Source organism: Pinus tabuliformis, chromosome 1_1 (assembly GCF_031772625.1).
Source record: "Pinus tabuliformis cultivar Carrire ecotype Pingquan chromosome 1_1, CPIR1, whole genome shotgun sequence".
NCBI classification, from domain to species: Eukaryota; Viridiplantae; Streptophyta; class Pinopsida; order Pinales; family Pinaceae; genus Pinus; species Pinus tabuliformis.
In genome coordinates this window covers 830,280,529-830,297,646 of record NC_142297.1, presented here as the reverse complement: position 1 = coordinate 830,297,646, position 17,118 = coordinate 830,280,529, and positions in this window count along the sequence as shown.

Here is a 17,118-nt window from a genome sequence, read left to right as displayed (position 1 = left end):
GTATTTTTTCATTCACCCGATTCATCCTTCTGCAATTTTTCTATCAGTGTTTTACGCTCTTCTGCACTTAGATTAGAAATAATCTTATCGACCTTCTTCATTTTGTGGTTCTGCATGTCACACACCAACCAATACATATTAAATAAACTTACATATGGTTCAAACATATTAATTTTGTAAAAAATTTACAAAGAACTTGCATTTTCTTCTTTTTTGATGTGTTATCATTGTGTCGATCAATATTTTTGTTACTTAACACATTCTCAGACATTTTTTTCTCAATATACAACCTGTACCATTCAATACAAAAGCAATTAAATATATTTTACAAATCCATCATTTCAACCAAAAAGAGCTCCCATAACAGGTGCATTTATTGTATTCATCCCATTAAACACACTGCGCGTTTAATTGTTTAGCATTGTCATGGAAAATTGTTTTTTAAAAATAATTTTAAATTGTGACGGTGCGAATTGTAAGGCTAAACGCATCACATTGATTTAACAATGCTATTTGGAAAAGGTGCGTTGGTGCATTATATTACACCGGGAGCAACGATGAGCATAATAGAAAAAAATGAGTGTTATAGTATATCGGTGCATTGTATTACAAAGGGTGCACCGGGGCGTTACATTATACAAGGCGCACTGCATAACATATATACGTTTAAAAAAAATGGATATATTCAACAAGGTTTGGATCTAATGCAATAAGTGATTCTTCTACTTTACATGTCAAATTTTATATATATAGTAAGTACACAAACCCATTAAATCTAATATGCCTAAAATGGAAAACCCTAATTGTGATGTGGTAGAGGAAGTTAAACCCTAAGGTGAAATTTTGCAGAAAGAAGCAAGGGTTTAATGTAAGTATTGAATATATTTTTTTTAATTAAATTCAAATAAGGACAAAGATCGTAATTTTTTACTAGTAAAATCAATAGTAATATTTTCACTATACAAGGTTTTTAATTTTGTTTTTATGAATTGTGAATAAATGTAACAGAAATTGTAAAAAAAATTAACAGTAAAATTTAAAAATTTTGTTATCCAGGGTTTTGAGTGAATCACCATACCTTTCAAATTCTGATCTTTCTACAGTTCCAAAATATTTTGTTGCTCCACAGTGCTCCCAATATGTCTCTTGCAAATGATCTCTCTTTTAATTAAACCCTAACAAAAATTGTAAATTTTTTTATTAGTAAAATAAAATAAAAAATTTAAAAATTTTGTATGCAGGGTTTTGAGTGAATTGCCATACCTTTCAGCTTTTGACCTTCTGAATAGTTTCGTTGCTCCAAAGTATTTTGCTACTCCAAAATGCTCACGGTATGTTTCTCTTGCAAATCACTCCCTTGAAATTTTGGGGAAAATATTGATATGGAGAATAACTTATTTAATATTTAAAAGACTATGAAATTAGATTTAGAAAAATTAATATTTGCTCATTTTTTAATTTAAAAAAAGAAATCATTTTTTTTCAATTTATCCAAACATCGATGCGTTCAATAGTCAAGTGCACTAGTGTGTTTATAAGAAAAGCGCACTAACATTAACGAGGTGCTACATTTTTTCAACGCTCTGACATGATACAATTCTTTTCTTTTTTTTTTAATTTTTGAAATCCCGAAATGGTGCGATTAATTTTTTTAACACAATTGTGCAGTTTGTCTTTAAAAACATCAGTTTTGTAACTGTTATAAGAGCATCAATATGGTTGAGTTCATTTTTATTTTCTAAAATCCGAGAACAGGGGCATACCGGTGTTGTTTTTTTTAAACACATGAGTGCATTTTTGTACAAGTGCATCGAAATGATAACATATTTTTTTTTAGAATGTTGGAAACTAGTGCGGATTTATTTAAATGCCCTGGTGCTAGTATTATTTTAACTCATTAGTGCACTTTGTTCTGATAAGCACACCAGTGGGGTTTAAAATCTATCTGAAATTTTATTTTCACATAAATGACATATTAATCTCAAATTATCCTTTAGGATGCATTCACATGAATTATAGTAGTTCATAGTATACATTTTCCACTTAAAATCGCCTTATTCTTGAAAAATGGTCTGAAAATTGTATGAAAATTCAAACTGCGGTTCTATGATTCTCGAGATTAATTTTAGATATGCACACAAAATATTATTTCTGATTTTTCTCAAATCTAGGGAAATTTTTTTAATAATATCAAATGGCCAATTATTCAAATTCCAGCTTGTTTCATATTGTTGATCAAAGTATTTCATGACTTTCTCCCTTTCCATCTCTAGTAAGTTCATATTTTATTTATATTTTGATTATTTAATTGAATTCATTTTTTAAAAACCATGTCAATTTGAATAAAATGTATCCAAATTTGTAGGATCCTAACTCAAAATTGAGTTCAGATACAAATAATATTCCTCCATTTCAAAAACATCAGAAACTCTTACCAAAAGTAGCATATTGTAAGCAATTGGTAGATGAAAATGGACAACCTCTTCACCCTGCCAATTGGAACATGGCATCTTCCAGCCATAATCATGGATCAATGATGGTAATAATTGTTTGGTATAATGTAATTTCAACAAACCAATTGCATTGACGTGCTTACCAATATCATTGATATTGTACTAATGGCGTTCAATATTTTTTAAAATTAGGATTATAGTGATGATGAGCGACCTGCCTACCATCTTCTGGTGCACCACACTACAACATCAACTCAAGAGAAGGCTGCATTAAGAGTGTTACCGATCAAACTAGCAGGGGACCTAAGGAGAATCCCTACACAAAAAATGCTAGGCCAAGGGCAACAAATGGAATCTTAGCCCACTACCACCTCAGCTAAGGCTCCCTTCTATTTATGGACTTTCACTGATGGGAGGAGACCCGGTATGTGTGGAGTCACTAATGAAGGATAATTCAATGGATATGAGTGACCCGAATAACCCTTTCCCTGAATTTGTAGGATACAGATCACTTGCTTTGTAAAAAAGGTACTAGGTAATCTAAGGAAAGGAAGAGAGGATTTGAGGGTTAGGTTTATGGGATAATACTTGTGAAGAAGTTTCTTAATCCCTAAAATCCTTGTTAGAATTGGTATCTTGGATGGTTCTTGAAAAATGTTCTTTCAAAGGAGTGGGACCACATAGGGCCAAGTGGACCTAGTCTAGGGTATGAGGAAGGAATGTACCAACCAATGATATTATTACCCTAGTCAAGGTGGAGAGAGGATCAAAGAAAATATAGTTACTTGAAGATGTCGATTTGACCCTGGGCAGTGCTAGCCTTGGGGATGGCAAGGCAATTTTTGGTCTCGAAGCCAGGGCCTAGATTTTATCCCAATTCCACTGTCAGAATGTCTTCAAATTTGGAGGAGGGCTAGATGAAAGGCCAATGCATGAGACCCTAGGAGATCAAATTTTTTTAGCAGCTATTTTGTTTGGAAATTGATGCCCTAGGCACCCCAATATGGCTAGGCTTGGGATAAGGTGAAAGAATAAGAGTTTTATTGACCACCCTTGGTAGATCAGTGGCTTAATCCTTGGGAGAATGGAATTTATGTTTATTATGTGTAATATTTATTGGTTCCTAGTCAAGAAGACCTCAAAATTACTTCACAAACCCCTCTAGGTTAAGTGAAAGCAATCTTGTAGCTTTTATACTTCAAATATACAAGAGGAATGGCTTAACAACATCATATTTACCCCTAGAAGATTTTGATTATACTACATGGGTCAATACATGGAGAGAATTTTATAATAGAGACAATCCCAAAATATTAAGCAACAATTTGCATGCAGCAATTAGCCTTAAAACAAGAAAAAATCCCATCCAGCATATCTAACAAAAGTAACAAGAGTAACATGAAATTTTTTTATTTACATGCAGTAGAGTATATCCAACCATTCACAAATGACAATAGAGAAGATCCAAGAGAAGATAGACCATTAACCACACATCAAAAATCATCCATAAATGCTCCAATTCATCCTCTAGTAAAAAGTGCAACATTCTATAAAGAAGAGAGAGATCCAATCCAAAGCGATGATGAGAAATGATCTCACCTCACTTGTATTTATACACATATTAGGAGTTTGAATTGTCCTCCTTGGCCTACATAAGTCCCAAAAATAAAATAATGTGCTAATAATACAACTCTTGGTGACACGCCCACCAAACTAGCTCATAAATGAAAAAGTAAACCTCTCAAGAGGTCAAATGATAATCTATGCATGTTGTAGGGCCCTTTAAGAGGCCTAATAAGGTCCATGGGTGCCACAATGAAGAATAGGACCCTCAAAAGCAGTGGACAAGGGGTTGGCCCCTTGTAATAACCTGTGGTGCTCCAAACTACATGTGGGGGCACACAAGTGTCCTCATGGGTCTCCAAAAAAATCGAAGATGCTTAAAGGTGGCCTGCAAGGACAAGGATGATAATTTAGGTGATGCCACATCATCATACAAGTCTTGTATCATCTGCCAAGTGTATGGTGTAGATTTGGGGCTAGTTGGGCATGATGGATCAGGTGCATCCTCCTCGTCCAATAAGTGAACCACGAGAAATCTCTGAATGGTTGTGGAGATTCGTAATGTGCAATTTGTTGTTGTGGAGGCCCATGTCTCTCAACACTCACCCTATATGTGCCACAATAGCCATATGGAGCATTAGGACCCCATATAGGGAGACTAAACCCAAACTGAAACCATATGCAATCCTACATAAGATCCAATGTGTCCCCTGGCCTTCCAATACAACAAGTCATTTGATAAATCAGGTTAATGAGCTCACCTAATCATGGACCACATGTGGGGACTTCATAATGGCCAACCCTTCCATAATGGGCTTCGGGATGTGCCATTGTCTCCTAAACTCCTAACAGGGTTAACCAAGTATCATATTAGGTGGTTTCTACCTCTAAAGGGGATAATATAGTCAAGGTACATCCGTCAAAAGGTGGTGGCATGTGACAGATGGGTGGATGAAGTAGGGGATGAGAAGGGGCAGCGCTGGGTCACATGTCGGGGTACAAGGGTAGTTACTAAGAAGGAATCCCACACTTGGGTTTATAATGTGTAGGATGGAGCAATTGTAGTACATGAGGTTCCCTGACCTTGATTTTTCCACCCTTCTTTATATGCATTTTTCCTTTTTATGATTTTCTTTGATGAACTGCTTGGGGCTCAAAGGGTTAGGGCAATGGAATCCCCCTTTTTAATGTGGGGCAGTTCATCACCCACCAGGGGTTGGGACAATCATGGGTTCCTATATGATGAAGAAGGCTCATAGAACCTACAGGAACCAAGGTGATTACCATGATGATGGGGTAGATCTCATGTATTGGATTTTCCCCTTGCGCTAAATGTTTTTGTCTCAGCCACCTTTTGCATTTTGTCATACTTTTTCTATTAATTGTGGCCATATATGCGTTTAACTTTATTTTCAGTTGCATCAACCTTTGGGCTTCATTCTAGGCCACGAACCAAGTTGTGGGCAAGGGGAAGGGGCAAGCTAACCCTATGTGGAACCAATGGAGGGATGTGGACCCAGGTGGGAAATATGTTGAATGGGGCAGTAATGGATGGAAAGAGGGCAATATAAGCGGATAAGGGAGTAGGACCACGCAACCAAAATCAAGGTTTCCCATGAAATACCATCCCTGGAATCAAATGGTCAATAAAAGAGATCCCACGGGACTAGAATCCAAGGTTAATTCCTAAAAGGGTTCTAGGGGACAGAAGCACAAACCTAGCCCATTCTTTCAGTCGAATCCCCCCTTTAATCCATGCCCGGAAGTGTCCATTATAAGAAAACTACAATACTCAATTTCAAAATGACAAGGCATACCTTTAGATTTTGGAAGTCCACCTTCAAACATACGATTATGGTAGATGGGAAAGGGACCACATGGATGGCTTAGGTGGCAAATAGAAATGGCACATGAGATAGCTAATGGCTGCAAGGGGCTGCTAGTTTCTGGCTAAGGACCATCTTGGAGAAAAAAAAATTCCTAGGGATATTACCCAAAAAATGGTGGGTAACAAAGAGCCAGACTCGAAGAGGAAGTATACAAGGAATGGATGAATTAACCACCTATTCAATTCCCACTACATCCAGATTCACCAATTAGGAATGACTACTGGAATAGTAGTTCTTCATCACAAGTTGGCAGTGGAGGAAATCAAATAGATGTTCATATGGATGATTATTTATGGAATACGACTTCCATGGAGGCAATGTTGTTAGATGCATTCCAGAACGATGAGCTATAATATGATGCTCATATCAATGAGACCTTATTTGAAATCCCTAAATCTGCTGCCACCACCCCTCCCTTTGGACCTGGCAGCAAGTCAATTTTTACTCAGCTGGGGACAATGATATTGTTGTACAACTTGAAAGCAAAGTTTGGCATGTCGAATGCATGTTTCTCGACAATATTGAGGTAATTCACTTGCATGATGAATCAAGTCCCTTACATTTTGAGAAATCTTGTCACATGATCAACATTAAAAATGGTTGATTTTATGAACGGTAAATATTGACATTGTACAGTTATATTCCCCACCAACTACAAGGTTTTCAAAGATAAGGTTCTTCTGAGTGATAATGTCTTGTCGGGTAGCTGTGAAGAGGCAAAGTTGTTGTTCAAAATGTTGGGTGTTGAGCACATATCATATCATGCATGTCCAAATGATTATATTTTATATAAAGGAGAATATGTAGACAAAGATATATGTTTGAAATATGGGCATTACAGGTACTGTAGTTAAAAAAAAAAATAATGGGTAAATCACATGATCCCCCTCGTAAGATATTGAGGCACATGCCTATAATCCCAAGGATTCAAAGGATCTTTCGTTGCAAAGAATTATGTATGTTGCAGGGATGGCATGCCTCACACAAAAGTGAGTTAGGAATTATGTGAATCCCAATAGATTCAATAGCTATGAATCATATAGAGGATACATGGCCTAAAAAATTTAAGGATGAAGTACGAATTCTACAACTCATCATAGCCATGGATTGCATCAACCCATATTCCCTTCAAAACACCAGCTATTTTGTTTGGCCTATAGTAGCGATCAATAAAAATATCCCCCCATGATTTTCCATGAAGAATGAACATATTGTGTTGGCTCTCATAGTCCCTGGTAGAAGACAAGTGAATAATATGGATGCCTACTTACAAACATTGGTAGATGAATTGAAGGAATTATGGGAAAGGATATGTGTATGATGTATTAAGACCCATCCCAATAGAGAGGAGTTTTACGTTGTGAGGCATATGTGCTTACACCATACATGATTATCCAATCTTAGGAGTTTTCTTTGCTAAATTACATTTTTATTGATTTGTTTATATACATAACAATATTGTTTTGCATATTAATTTAATTCGTTGCAATTGTTCTGATATTCATGATCGCTAATGTGTTGGCCTATATACAATAATTTCGCATGTCTTGTGACAAAAGGGTATCATGGATATACTTTTTGTGGACCTTATTTGAAGTCTAGGTGGTTTGACTACCTACGAAAGCCAATGTATGATTGCTCTAGGGTATTCGTCCTAGAAGAGCACCCTTACAAAAGAGAAACATCCACTTTCAATGGTAAACCAGAGAGAACCCAAATTCCTGCAATAATGACACCAACTGAATGGCTTAGAGCATATGAGAGAGAGAAGGAGAAGGAATTTGCATAAATTTTCAATTCAAATGGGGATCCTATATTCGATGATCCAAAATTCTTTGACACCTATGTTGAGAAATTTCCCATTGGGATGAAAAGGAAATTTGTCTTTTATGAGCTACAATATTGGGAGCATCTTGAGATTTTCCACTTACTATATCCCATGCATATTTTTAAAAAAGTTTCATATTCTTTATGGAGGCACATATCGTTTAACGAAAGTAACACATTGGCTATTAGGAGAGATCTCATTTCTTCAGAAACTAAAAGGAAACATTCGCCAAGACAAGAAACTAGAGGAGAGGTTGGTCCCTCTTGGTCTATCAAATAAGGTGATGTCCCATGGATTTTAAAGAAAAATGATATTTCTTTGGTAAAGGACTTTAAAATGAGTGTGTGGGTGTCTTCTTTATATGGGTCTTCACTACAACATTGCTTCACTGTGGATCTTTTTTCAGGGTTGAAATTGCATGACCATTTGAACCTTCTAAGATTACGTATGTCAAAAACATGATTTTTATTTTTTATTTTTTATTTTTTAATTTTTATATGTAATGGGATATGTTATAATTATTTTTTGTATAATGTACTATTTACTGTGCAATGTCATTATCCTCTTCTCGTGTGTGGGTGTGTGAACCATGACTTCCCTCAATACCTACGATGTTCCATATCTGAATTATCTATATTTGTATGTTGGATCACATCAAAGGAGATTCATATGGCTAGCCGCTTCCACAGTGGTGTCAAGAGATAGCTGAGATTGTTTGTATATTTGAGAAGGAGATGTTGACGAATTTCATAGACTTGCGGGTCCATGTTCTAATTCACCTAGTAGATGAGGTTGAATTAGTTGGGGTGGTTTCTTGTCATTGGATATTCTTCTTAGAGAGGTATACAAAGAAATTGAAAGGTTTTGTTCAACAAATGGAAAAACCCAAGGGATCTATGGTAGAGGGGTACATATCATATAAGTCATTCTATTATGTCAATGACTACATCAAGCAGATTGACAACACACTAGGTGTGGCAATTTGGGATGATGAAAGGGATGAAGACAAAAGAGAAGGGGAGCTTCTTGAATCGAATAGAAAGAGGCACATGATAAAGAGTAAGTGCACGCTTATCATTTGTCAAATTACTACACAATAATTATTCACATTGAACTTCATATTAATGCATATTTTGATCTCATACGCACTATATATATGTTTGTTTGATTTCATCAGCGAATTCAGAAATTGAAGCCATCAACGAATTCATTCTTTAAAATATGGAAATGACACAACCATGGGTCGCATTGTACGAACAAAAGAGGAGGAAATGGGACAATGACAAGAAAGAATTCAAAAGGTTGAATGGTAGAAGTGTGCCTTCTACTGATCATTTAAAAGAAAATATGCTAATGGCATGCCCTAATAGTTGGGTTGTTGATCAAGTCAGAGAGAAATATGGTGCATATGGTCGTTACCCATATGTTGAAGAGGATGCGCTAAAAATAGGGATTGGGTGCAACAACTCAGGAATTATTATCTCTTTCTATACAGTTTTAACTTCATACTGCACCTTTGAATTGTAACATCTATATATTTTATATTTTTAATTATGTTTGGGTTATTAGACACGTGACATTGTGATTTTTCACATTTTAAATGTGCATTTTTTCCCATCTATGTGGGCATATGGACATCATTTTCGCATGGAGGTTGTCTGATGGATGCATGACACAAGACTGTGGAGTGGAAGTTGAGTTCGACCAATCTAGTCATGCTAGCCACCACAATCAAAACCTAATGTAGGGTATGTTAGGTTACATTGGAAAGATACAAGAGATCATTCAAGCGGACTTATCTTCATTCCAATGTGTTATTTTTAGGTGCAAATGGTGGGATACCTTTGATCAGAATAATGTAAAGTAATATTGCGATAGTGGGTTGATATCTATCAACTCTAGAAAGATGTGGCATGAAGCTAGGGAGCCTTATGTTTCCCAAAACACTGCAACCAAGCTTTTTTTCCTAGATGTGTTGGATAGGAATTGATGGTTTGTATTAAGACATGATCCTAGATTAAAACATATTTTTGAGAACAACAATGTTATCATGCCAAGCGAGGAAGATAATCAAGGTGATGAAAATGGAGAGTGATATGTACTTTTGTTATTTCATCATTTATACTTTATTGTTGTATGTTTTTGTTTTATTTATTTTGCTAATTATATTTTTTTGTCTTGTTGGAATTTTATAATATAATTGGTAACATTCACACACTTTTTTACACAGTTTTTTGGAGTGGAAACATTTTTACACTAAAAACTAAGTATTTCCAATTGTGTACACTATTTATGATAATAAGGATTCAAGGTCACAATCCTTCTCAAATTTGAAAATGAGAAGAAAATAGTGAATTTAGAAATAACATTGAAGATTTAGCCTTGATTTAGATACTTATTGGTTTATCAATCAGTTCACTTGTTTTTTCTTTTTGTTTATTTCAAAATCAATATAAATAATCATGTAGTGATAACTCTATGAGGACTTTAACAATGAAAAAATTGTGTATTAATATGTAAGATTAAATTCTTGACATGAGAGGTAAAGTCATGTTTACTCTATTTGAATTACAAATCTTGCAACATTATGTAAACTAAAACGAGGTCTTGCACATGTATAAAATGTTGATTACATTTTTTTATGGACCATAAGAGAAACAAATGGGCTTACAGGGATGCATAGAGGTTTTAATTTTTTCTTCATGGATAATGGAACAATTTTGACTTTCCTTTTCAATGGTAATTATAAATAAAAGTTGAATTAATTAATATTTTATGGCTAATAATTAAATGATAAATAATGTGATGGTGATTAAGGGACATTTATTTGACTTTCAAATAGACTTGGTGATGCATTTTATTCCTTATTTAGATTATGTAAAATGAATATATATTTTTATGTATTTATAAGTAAATTATTTAAAGTATACATGTCTTTATCATTGTGAATATGATGTAATATTAGCTAGGAGAAATGTGAAAACATGAATTTTAGTGACTATATTGTGATAAGTATGTGGAAAAAATAATAGTTTTTGAGTTGTTCATTTAAAAAATAATCAAATATATTGTTTGTCAAAAGTTTAAATCTAATATAATGTAATTTTTTTATTATTATTTATCTCATATTTTTTATTAAAAATAGTTAAAATTTAAACCAGTACAATAGGAAATAAAGAACCAAAATAGCACCAAAATGTCATATCTTTATTACTAGAAAAAAGTTCACTTGCCTCTTTAAGGAAGAACTTCCAATAGAACAAATCCCCAACTACAAGTAACTTCACAAGCATTATTTTACATGTCTTGATCCTCATCTTTAGAGAGACAAATTTCTAATTTAAATTGGTAAGAGTTGCTATAAATATTAAATTTAAATTGCTTGAAAATCTCATAACTTTAGTAATAAATTAAATTTTATAAAAGTATAATTTTTTAAGTTATATTAAATCTAAATTAATTATAAAAAAATTGACTTAAGTTTTTTAAATTTAAAAATAGATTGAATTTTATAAACCAATAATGAATTGGTTAAATTGTATTTTTGAATAATTTTTTAGTATTAATATTTTATATTAAAAATTGAATGAGTTACATATTTGTGTTGTATTAAGAACTAAATAAATAATTTTACCTTTAATTATTTTTTCCTTATGAGTATTGAAATATTTTACTAATTAAGTTAGATTGGATATCAATGAACTATCTAAGAAATAGAATAATATTTATCATAATTTTACAATCATAGTTTCAACCATACTTAACTTTGTAAGTTATAAAAATATCTTTGCATTGTTTTTTAAATTAAGTCGTTTTGCATGAAATTTCATATATAAAAGTTTGATATAAGTTCACCAATACATAATCTATAATAAATATTATTTATAAAAATAAACATAACGATGATAACCATCTAACAAAAATAAACATCATCTAACATGCACATTCGAGTTCACTACCATCATCTAATTATATACACCTCTAGCACATATAAATACCATTAGCTTGCACACAAATCTAATAATCTAACTCGGCATCATCATCATGATCACATCTACCAAAACAAAAACATTGTAATCTAACATCATCGCCACACACATCCTAAAATTAATATACATCTCATGTCAAATAACTGCTATCAAATACACATCTATCTGCAAGAACATTAAAAGAACATATCTAACATGACCTAACAATGTACACATCAAAACCAACATATAAATTAAGTACATAAACATGAACAAAAAAATGCACCATACATATATATATATATATATATATATATATATATATATATATATATATATATATATATATGTATATGTATATACAAACGAGTCAAATAACTGCAATCAAATATCTGATACAACAAACATAGTAGTGTCAGCTACCTAATCTGCAGTAGAAGGCGATGGATGGTCAACTACTGCCTCAACGTCTGTCAAACTCTAAGGTGGAGGAGGTGGTTGGTTTATAGTAGAAGACAAGGGATGGTCATCTACTGCCTCAACATAGTCTGCCAAGCTATGAGGTGGAGGAGGAGGTGGTTGGTCTGCTCTATTAGGAGAAATATAAGGCACGTCCTCTAGCTCTGGCATCTCATGAGCAAGTGACTGACGACCATGATTCGACCCGGTAGTACTACCAAAAGCATCATGATCACCACCCTCATCATCATGACCATGATCACCACTCTCATCATCATGATTATGATCACCACCCTCATCATCATGATCATGATCACCACTCTCATCATCATGATTATGATCACCACCCTCATCATCATGATCACCACCCTCATCTGACGTATCTTCCATTGCATGCCCTTAATCCCTCATCGTTGCCAGTACCCTACTAGCTCCGGTGATATGATGCATAAGAGACATCATCTCGCACTAACAATCCCTGTAGATATCCACGAACCTAGGATTTGCACTAATATCTCGAGCCCTCATAGGGTGGACTCCCTCCTCAGCCAAAACTCTAGCCAATCTATCACAGTAGTCCATTTGAAATTGCAAACCAACCCTATTGCCCTAGACGCCCCATGCCCCCTTGAGGATGTGCCTCACCTTGTTGGGCCTCACCCATCTCCTCATCTCCTCCATCAGGTGGAGGAGGAGGCATGTCCCCATCGAATATGTCAATGTTTATAAAATATATAGTACAAAACAATAATTAGACAATTTCATTAAACAAATTAATAAAACAAGTTAAGAACATGCTAGAATACATTTCATTCTAATTAATTAAAACAATAAAATGAAATTAGATTAATTTAAAGAAAACACTAATATTACCTCTATCATTTGGATGCTCAATTGGTGTGAAGAAGATGTTGGGACATTGTCTCCAATCAATCCTTGCATAAGGAAATGTCAATGCAACAAATGCATGGTCATTCTCACTAGCTAGTAGCATCAGTGCCTTAGCAGAAATCCTAGCCAGATACTCCGACATGCCCCTCTTGGGCATCCCCCACATGCACATTTGAAACTCACTGATCATCCTAGGAGGGCGACAATCAAATGCAGGCCTTGTCTCTAGAAACCTCCCAAAAAATAAACAAAAAAATCTCTAAAGTGAAAGGGAATGTCACCTTCCCATGTATCAACACATGAAATCTATCTAAATCCATACAAAAATACCTCAAAAAAATGGCATACTATCTGATACAACGTGGCACCTGAATCAAAGAATCGACATAATACAAAACAGGGAAACTAATGTGCTACCCATCACTACTAGAGTGTGTAATGGTGATGGCTAATAATGAGAGGCATCTAACCTCCTACAGAGCAAAAGAAGAAATTTGTAAATTTCCACTACACAACTTGAAATTTGTTGGACGTACTACATGAGGCCTCGCATATCTATGAGTGTAGGTAAGTTGAGTCTTAGATGTAACCATGCGAGGCATCACGGAACTAGGGAAAATACTCCCCTCTCCTAGATAGGCAAGTGAGAAAGTATATGTCCTCATTAGAGGAACTATACCATGCCCCAAGACCAACACGAAAAATCTTCTCCTAGGCACTCCATCGATAGATCAAATGCATTAATAAGACAAAGTATGCCTTCAGGGTTGTAGCCTCCTCATAGTACTTGAGGAGGCCTACATCCCTTCATAGCACTTGGTCCGATGTAGAAATAGGGTGAGGGTATAAATCCCTCTCCCTATCTCTAGCCTCCCATGGTCAAACCATATTGTATGGGTCTACCATTTTCTCCTACTCCCTCTGTGACATGATTGACATATAAAATACATCAGCCTCATATATAAAAATACATTTTTTTATTTATTAAATTTATTTATAAATATGGAAACATAACTTTCAATTAAAAAAAAAAATTCATTGGAGTGCCCAAAACACAATCATGCACTGGCTCCAATGTTGTTGGGTATGCATTGTATTCTCTCCACGACTGGCCCCAGAATAAATTTTTTGGGGTCCGGAGCAACAACCCGAAAAAAAAAAATTCTACGTGGTTTTGCGCATGGTTTTGGGCATGATGGTTTTATGCCCATGCATTTTGTAGATACGTTCAAAGGAAATACAATTATGTTCTAATCCAGGGTTAATGGATTGGGGTTTATGAATGCTTTCGGCATGTATATATATGTATTGTAACATTGAAAGGAATATAATGAAAAATCGAAAAATCGATCTGTTAGTCTCGGTTTTTGGATATAGGGGAAAATATTTGTGTATATAAATTTATTTTCTCACCATTTTATGTTTTTATGTTTTAAGCATTCATTTGCAGGTAATTTCTATATCGGTTTAAAGCCTACATTTGGTATCAAAGCAGTTTCGTCTTCAAGGGTACGCCTTTACTATTGAGGGGTTTTGCTCGAGCTTGTGATAGAACCTATTCAATGGGAAATATGTAGGATGAATTCCTGTAATAAAAGAATATGGAGAATAGTGGAAAGATATAGATTGATAAATTTAATAGTGATAGTTTTGAGTCGTGGAAGCTCAAGATGGAGGATATGTTGGTGGACCGAGATCAGTGGATTGTTGTAGATCCAGGAACGACACTAATAGGAATGTCGGCATAACACTGAGCGAAGTTGGATCAGAAGGTGAAGAGCACAATATGATTGTCTCTCTAAGATTCAGTATTGTTGAATGTATTAGGGGAAGCTATGACGAAGGCTTTGTGGGACAAGTTATGGACATTGTACCAATCTAAGTATCTGGTGAACAAACTGTTCCTGCTAAAAAATTTGTATAACATGAGGATGAAGGATTTAGACTCGGTGATAGAGCATCTTAACACATTTAATATTGTGGTAAGCTAGTTGTTATTTGTTGATATAAAAATTTTAAACAAAGATAAGTGCATATGTTTGTTGTGTTCTCTACCAGATTCACGGGATGGTCTAGTTGTTGATATAGGTAGCAATACAACTACCTTGAAGTTTGATGAAATAGTCTCATCCTTGTTATCAGAAGAGATGAGACGGAAAAATATGGAGAGATAGAATGGGTATGCCTTATCTGTAAGAGGACGGTCCCAGAATAGAAACAAAAATAAGTCCTCAAGTTGGAGATATAAATCTAGAGAGAGATCTAAATCTCTAGGAAAATTCATAAAGGTGTGTTGAAAATGTGGAAAGGAACAGCACTACAAAAAAAAATTGTAGATCTAAAGCTCTTGAGAATGAAAAGGGATCTAATGATGATCTTTCTACAGAGGTGAAAACCACCTCAGATGAAGGTGGGGATGTGCACTTGCATTCTTCTTCAAGTACACATGTAGATCATGAGGCATGGTTGATTGGCTATGGTGCATACTTTCACTTCACTCCCCATAGGGAGTGGTTCTGCAAGTATGAGAAATATGATGGTGGTGATGTATTCATAGGGGATGACAGGAAGGCCATAATCATTGGACACAGAAAAGTCAAGTTAAAGTTGCAAGGTAGAAGGATTAGAATACTTCTTGGTGTTCTACGTATTCTTGCATTAGCTAGAAATATTATTTATGTAATCAAGATGGATGATGCAGGTGTAAAAATAGTGTTCGATAAAGATACCTACAAGATGGTTCGGGGAGCACTGGTATTGATGTAGGTATTTCATATTAGAACTTTGTACAAGCTTATGGGTAGCATTTTTATTAATGGGTTCCAAGGTTATGTGGTTCCTAAAAGTGGATGAGAAAATATAGTGGTTTGTGGAGAGAAGACCATGCTATGGCATCAAAGGCTTGGACATATTGGCTATAAGGGCCTTCGAATACTGCATGGTAATGGTATGGTAGAAGGTATGTCTGATTGCTCTCTGGATTTTGATTTCTATGAACATTGTGTATATGTGAAGCATAATCAGGTGAGTTTCCCCTCAAGTGCTAAGAGAGTGAAAGGGATATTAGAGCTTGTTTACAATGATGTGTTTCGACCCATGCCGCTTCCATCACTAGGTAAGTCTGTGTACTATGTCTCATTTATAGGTGACTTCTTGAGGAATAAATGGATATATTTCCTCAGGAAGAAATTTGAATTCTTTGATAGGTTTAAATAATTTAAGGCTCTGGTGGAAAATTAGATAGAGAAAAAGATCAAAGTGTTGACGGCAAATAATGGCAGAGAGTTCTGCAAGAAGGAATTTGAAGAGTTTTGTAAGAAGTGTGGTATAGCATGGCTAAATACTACTCCATAAACGCCTCAGAAAAATGGAGTTGCAGAAAGAATGAATAGGTAGTTGATGGAAAAGGAAAGAATCATGCTCAGTGGTGTCGAGTTAGGATAGGAAGTGGGTAGAGGCAGTGTATACTTCATGTTACCTATTCAATATATCACCTTCATCATCGTTGGAGGATAAGACTGCACATGAGGTATGGACTAGTAAGAAACCCTCTCTTTCACATATTGAGATATTTGGTTGTGATGCATATTTACATGTTCCAAAGGAGAAAAGAAAAAAGTTGGATAGTAAATATGAAAGGTACATATTTATTGGGTATAAGGATGGTTTAAAAGGTTATAAGCTTTGGAACCCATATATAAGGAAGGTTGTGTACAACCGAGATGTGGTGTTTAGAGAGGTGAAGGATGTAATTAAACATGAATTCCTACCAAAGGAACCTGAAAAGATAGAGTTTGAACTAAAGTAGGAAGAATCAGTCTCTACAACAGAATAGGAATCAGAAGAGGAAGAGCCACACACTCTAGTTTTGTGAATATTGGATCGAGAGAGGAGGAAACTAGAGAGGTATAGTGCATCTGATTTCTGTTCAAAGTTTTCTTTATCTGTTACTGATGATGATCCCAGAACTATCAGGGAGGCAGTGGATTAAGAGGATGGAAAACTCTAGAAGGGGGCCATGGTTGAAGAAATGGAATATTTGGACAAAAAAGAGGCTTGGGATCCTA